Raw genomic sequence first — 6,534 nt, forward strand, 5'->3', positions numbered from 1 at the left:
TGTGTGTGGTAGGGGTGTGTGTGTGTGTGTGATGTGTGTGTGTGTGTGTGTGTGTGTGTGGGGGTGGGGGGGGTGTGTGGGTGGGTTGGGTGTGTGTGTGGGTGTGTGTGCGCGCGCGGGAAACGTCTGAACTCTGATGCTCCAGCTGAAGAGAAGCTGACTGCATGCTGAGCTGAAAGGAGAAGAGTGGAGGTAGGTATAGTGTTACAACGTATAGTGAAGAAGTTGAAGGTATATGCTTAATTCTTATCAAGCGCTCTCTCAGCTGCTATGGGCAGTTTGCGTACCTGATTGATTGATTCCTGGGGCGTGTTTCACGAACCTCCGCTAGCTAAAGTCGCTCGCTATTAAGTTATTTTACCGCATTTTTAGCGGACAACTTTTGCGGGAGCTCTGCACGTCCGCTAAGTTTAGCAAAGCACGCTATGGCGTAAATAAAAACCCCAAAAAATACAAAATTCGAAACTAAAACTACCATGAAATAAATGCTTTCGTAATCAGCATTTAGCACGTATCAGTAATTAGCACGTACTCAGCATTTCGAGTAACTCTCATGGTCAACGCCATAACTGCACGAATGTGTAGTGAGAATAATGGCAAACTTAATTCTATAAAACTTTAGATACAGAACACATCCGTTTGATACATACAAAGACACTGAAATCATCGCCAGATATAGATTGCCTAGGCATGTCGTTGCTCATCTAGTGGATCAACTTGAAGAAGAGCTCTCGCCCAGCACAATGAGATCTAGAGCCATATCTACCTCTTTATTCCAGTTTTGCGTCACTACGATTTTATGCAAATAGAAGCATTCAGCAAACGGCTTGCCATACACTGAGAATACGCAGCTACACAACTACGTATATACACGGCTACACAACTACGTATATACACGGCTACACAACTACGTATATACACGGCTACACGAACACGCGGCTATCGATACACATGGCCGAGGGAGACCTCGTGAAAATGCAGATAAGAGGCGTGTGCATGAGTTGTGTGTGTATATGATCAAGAGCGTATTAAGAAGCACCGCGTTAGCACGCACCTATAGTTCCGAGTATGGCATGCGATGATGGGGCTATAGTACTAGAGCTAGCGATGATACAGCAATTAGCACGAATACGTATACCCCCTAAAACACTTCACTACAATGCATAAGCAACCATAACGGTTCAACCGCCGGGACGCCTTAAAACGTTTCAATAATAGAATGGTGACTAAACACGAAATGTATTTACTACCATGCAAAGTTCGTTGGTATTTACTACCAAGGTTCGTGTTGCAGAGCACGTGAAAGGCATTTACAGGACATTATTACTAATAATAGTGGAAAGAGAGGGCTCAAGGATATAAAGGGGGTTTATGTCGGGCTTGCGAGCCGACTCGACTGGAAGCAACTGGCTGCAATTCAAAGCGACTGCAGTGCTTAGTAAGAGAGTAACTTTGAGGTTGTATAATACAACCGACATAAATAAGAGAGTTAATAACATGAATAAGTATGATAAGCACAAACAACTCTCTTATTCATGTTGTTTGTGCACATGGCGGTGTTCGTGCGGCGTACTTGTGTGTTGCAGATGAGCATTTGACGGCATTGCGGGTAATTATCGCGCAATAATAGGCAACAATAGAGTAGAGAGACATTAAGACTTTGGTAATAATACATTTCGCCGTGTTTACATTTGTTTATTTATTGAGACGTTCCAAGTGCCTGTGCACGCGTGTGTGTACACATACACGCGTGCGTGCACTTACACGTGCGTGCATATACACGCGTGCGCACACGTACACGCTCACGTAATCTATGCACGTACACGCGTGCACACACATACACGCATTGTATCAAATATCAAATCATCAACACATGTGCGTGTGCACGTGGTTGGCGTCGAAGTTCGTCGAACAACAGACTCAGTAACGGATACATCCCGGACTATATCCGATGGTCTGCTGGTCAAACCTCGCACCCGATATCAACGAATCGAGACCTTTACCTGTCCGTGATAAATAAATGCGCGTGTCGGTGTCGTCCTCAGTGGCGTAGGACAGGTTCCTCAGTTGGGGGGGGGGATGATTTCGCTCGTGTGTGAGAATGAAGGAGTGTAGCGCACACGCGAGCCGCGCCTTGGCGCAAAGCCCTTAATGGGTGGGGTCCAGGGGCCGGAAGCTCTTGGATTTAGCAATTTAGAACTTTCAAGATGGCCGTTTTTGAGGGGATGAAAAAATGTGATATTGTAAGTGCAATTTTGTGAATTCTAGGGCAATTTTGGGGGCGAATCATGCCGAGCTCAGGGCACAAAGCGCCCGGGGGGAGGGTGTTGGGAATTGTTACACAATTCCACTGTTGTGGAATTGTTAAAAAGTCTGCAACTCTAAAAGCAATCAATTTTGGACATCTTTATCATTAGAATATCAGGATTTTTCCTCCTTCAGGGGTGTCCCCTCCTGTTTGAGGGGGGGGGTCGGGGATTTTGTTGAAAGTAACACCTCTTCGATGCAATTTCTGCACTATGACGGTAGCACTATTAAACATATCTTCATCACAATAACATCACTGTTGAGTTGAGTATTTTTACTTTGGGGACACCAAAAGACTAAATACTTACTTACCAAATCTGTCTATGTACATGTCCTGCACTGGGGTTACCAGTGCAGACTTACCTAGACTTTGACAACTACGCACTGGAATATCATCTACCCCGAAATTTGAATAAAACGTATATATTTTACTTGAGAACGTTAAAACTGCAAAAAAATATGAGAAAAACACCAGATTTGAACCAAAAAGTGCGCATATTTTCACCCTTATACAAAATCGGGGGAATTACTTCCGGTCGGGTCTCAGCACCCATCCCCCCCAAAAAGTGAGATGAAATTGAATTTTCCATCAATTCTCCGTGAAAATTCAAATTATCCCAACTCCTCAATACGTCTATTCTTAATTTTTGAATAAGCAAGGATTTAACTTTCGTGAGCAGTGATAGACTTTGGGGATTTTTGAAAAAAAATCGTATATGGGAATGGCGTCCCAAAATTAACCGGTACTGAGTTTCAGTAAACATAATGTCATTCTTAGGAGACGAAGTAGAGAGAGAGAGAGAGAGAGAGACGAGACGGCGGAGGTGCCTTGAGGCACGACGCTCAATTAACGAGCAGCTATCGTCTGCTGCATCGACGGAATACGTTGTGAGATTGTGGGATTCCTAGGATGGCTGTACGATCCCTACACGTTACCCCGCCAGGCTCTATACGTAGTAGACTCCTTGTTCATATAGATGTAGTTCAATGTCCATTAAACATGAATCAATATATCTGCTTTGCAAGTCACATGTCTGTCTGAGTGTGCATTTCTATTCTATTAGAATTAACAAATCCAGGGAGCAAAAAGATATCCATAAATAAAAGACATCCCACAATGAATATCATACATACATGCACGTAAACGTCCAAAAACAAAAAACACATTCAGATAGTCGATCGGTTCAGTACAAAAACCAAACCAGGGTCAACGTCATCCATTACAAGTAGCAACCTCAGCCTACAAACTATCACAGGTGTAGTGATCGCGTATGCGGAGGATTCGCACTCCCCGAGTGCCTTCTACTAGTATTACAGCTCTAGTTGGCACTCCCGCGGACCTGCCTGCGCTGCCCGTGAAAGATATATATCGACAAGCGACATAGTTCTACCCACAGGCACTTGGAGCGTTTCATTAAAATATAATGCTAAATAAATACGAAATCTATTTACTGCCAAAGTCTTAATGTTTCTCTATTCTCTTTCGCCTATTTTGGCCGACAATTCCCTGTAAATGCCGCGCAAATGCTCCTCTGCAACACACATGTACACCGCACGCACGCGCCCTCAAACGCCCACCCGCCCAAACATTTCACGCACGCCCTCCCACTCGCCCGCACGCACGCGCCCCCACCCGCTCGCCCGGTGCGCACGAATTTACCGCTCGCCCGACCACCCGCACGCGCGCGCGCCCTCCCACCAATACGCACGCACGCACGCACGCACGCACGCACGCACGCACGCACGCAAAAAGTATTTGGCAGTCTGCGCCGCCCAAGGCTGAAGCCAATTTTGAAAGTCGCCTTGGCTGAGCAAGCGGTTAAGAGAAATTCAAATGTACCCGCTCACAGTAACACGTTAGCACGAATAACACTATAATAATTCACATATAAATCCTCTTTATTTTCTTCTGATATTATGTCTATATTTTTCTATTATGTCCGCCGAAATTCGCCCGCCCTCCCTGCCATCCCCACACCCCACACACACATCGCACGCAACGCCGCCCTTCCATCTCCGCCACCACACATGGCAACGCAACGCGCGCCCTCTCATACCCCAACCCCTCGGCACGCACGCCCAGCCCTACCGGCCCGCCCGCTCCGCAGCTCGCACACGCGCTCTTCCCCTCCAAATCCCCACACATACACGGACGCACGCACCGGCCCATCACATCCCCTCCAGCGACACAACTCGCACGCTACGCCCGCCGCTCCTAATCCGCGCACCAGCACACTCCACCACGCTGCATCCGCCGCCCTCCATCCCCCCGACCCCCACACACTCTGCACAGCGACAGCCCCCCCCCCACAACACCACACTCGACGCGACGACCCGCCCTCCCATGCCCCCCCCCCCCCACACACACTCGCACGCGCGACACGCCCCGCCCTCGCCATCCCCGCCACACACACTCCACGCAAACGCCCTCCTCCATCCCCCACACACTACATCGCACGCGGCGCCGCCCTCCCATCCCCACACATCACATCCACTCGCGACGCATCGGATCTGCCCCCTTCATCCCCCCACAACGCATCACACTCGCACGCAACGAGCCGCCTCCAATCCCACCAACACTCCGCACGCACGCGCCGCCCTCCCATCCCCTCAGCACAGCTCGCACAGCAGGCCTGCTCTCCATCCCGCACAACACATACTTCGGGACGCAACGCTGCCGCCAGGATCCAATCCCCCCACACACACTCGCGACGCACGAGCCTGCCCTCCAATCCCCCCACACATCACGTCGCATCGCGAACGCCCGGCCCTCCCATCCCCCCACATCACTCGCACCACGCCCGCCTTCTCTCCTCCATCCCCAACACACAAACTCGCAACGCACGCACCGCCCCATCGCCCCACAGCACACACTCGCACGCACGCCGCCCCCCGTCCCCCCCACCACACCACAGCGCGCGCCTTCCCGCCCGCCAGAATAACAAACGCCCGCCCCCGCACGCAACGCGGCAGCCACACACGGTATATCATTGACACTACTCCACGGCCGCACCACGCACGCACAGCTCACCCACCGCAAACGACACGCACGCCGTCTCCACCCCGCGAACAGCGCACCGCGCGCACGTTTCGCACGCACTCAACGCCACTGACCCCAACGGTTCCCCACTGACTTTGTACGAAAACAATTCCTTTCGTGCCCAGACACCCTGTAAGCAGTCGCGCGTCACCCAAGAATGAACACATTATGCACACAGTCCGCACTTGCGCTGAACACAACGACGTTAACCCATCAAATTCAATGTACCCCTCACCAGTAATATGCTAGCAACTAAATTGAATCAGGTCACGATACACGTGGTACCTCCGCGTTTTACGTAAGCAAGATATCGACGTGACGTGCGCGATGGGCTTTTTCTCGGCGATAGTACGATAATTTCAGGGCGTCGGCGGCAGTAACTCACGGCTGTGTGAGAGCAGAGGTTCGGGTAGCTGTTATGTGTTAACACTGAACAAAAGACACGGAGAGCGCGGGTGCGTTACGTCTTACGTATGGAAGAAAAAATATCAAGTAAAAGGTTGAATCGAAGCCATCGCCAATCATTTAATAGCTAAGTAATAACGCCTTCTGGTTTATAGCATGTAATAGATTAGCGCAGTTTTAGAGATACTCTGTGTATGAATGTCTGTTTATTCCCAATGGAACAAAGATTTGAAGTGTGAGTAGAACTCAGTCTAAATTCTAGACAGTGAGACATTTCTTTGTGGCTGTGGCGGAATAGTGGGGCAGAGTGTGGCGGAATAGTGGGCGGCGTGGCGGATAGGGGCGAGTGTGGCGGAATAAGGTGGGGCGGGTGTGGCGGAATAGTGGGGGCGGGCGGTGGCGGAATAGTGGGGCGAGTGTGGCGGAATAGTGGGGCGAGTGTGGCGGAATAGTGGGTGCGGGCGTGGCGAATAGTGGGGCGCGTGGCGGAATAGTGGGGGCGAGTGTAGCCGGAATAGTCGGGGCGGGTGTGGCGGAATAGTGGGCGGCGTGGCGGAAATAGTGGCCGAGTGTGGCTGAATAGTGGGCGCGCATGTGCGGATAGTGGGCGGCGTGGCGGAAATAGTGCGTTGGGAGTGTGGCGGAAATTAGTGGGGGCGACGTGTGGCGGGATAGTTGGGGCGAGTTGTGGCGTGAATAGTCGGGGCAGAAGTGTGGCGGAATGTGGGGGCGAAGAGTGTAGGCGGATATGTGGGCGAGTGTGGCGGAAATATATGGGGCGA

The sequence above is a fragment of the Priapulus caudatus genome, unplaced genomic scaffold (genome assembly GCF_000485595.1).
Source record: "Priapulus caudatus unplaced genomic scaffold, Priapulus_caudatus-5.0.1 Scaffold1008, whole genome shotgun sequence".
Classification (NCBI taxonomy): Eukaryota; Metazoa; Priapulida; class Priapulimorpha; order Priapulimorphida; family Priapulidae; genus Priapulus; species Priapulus caudatus.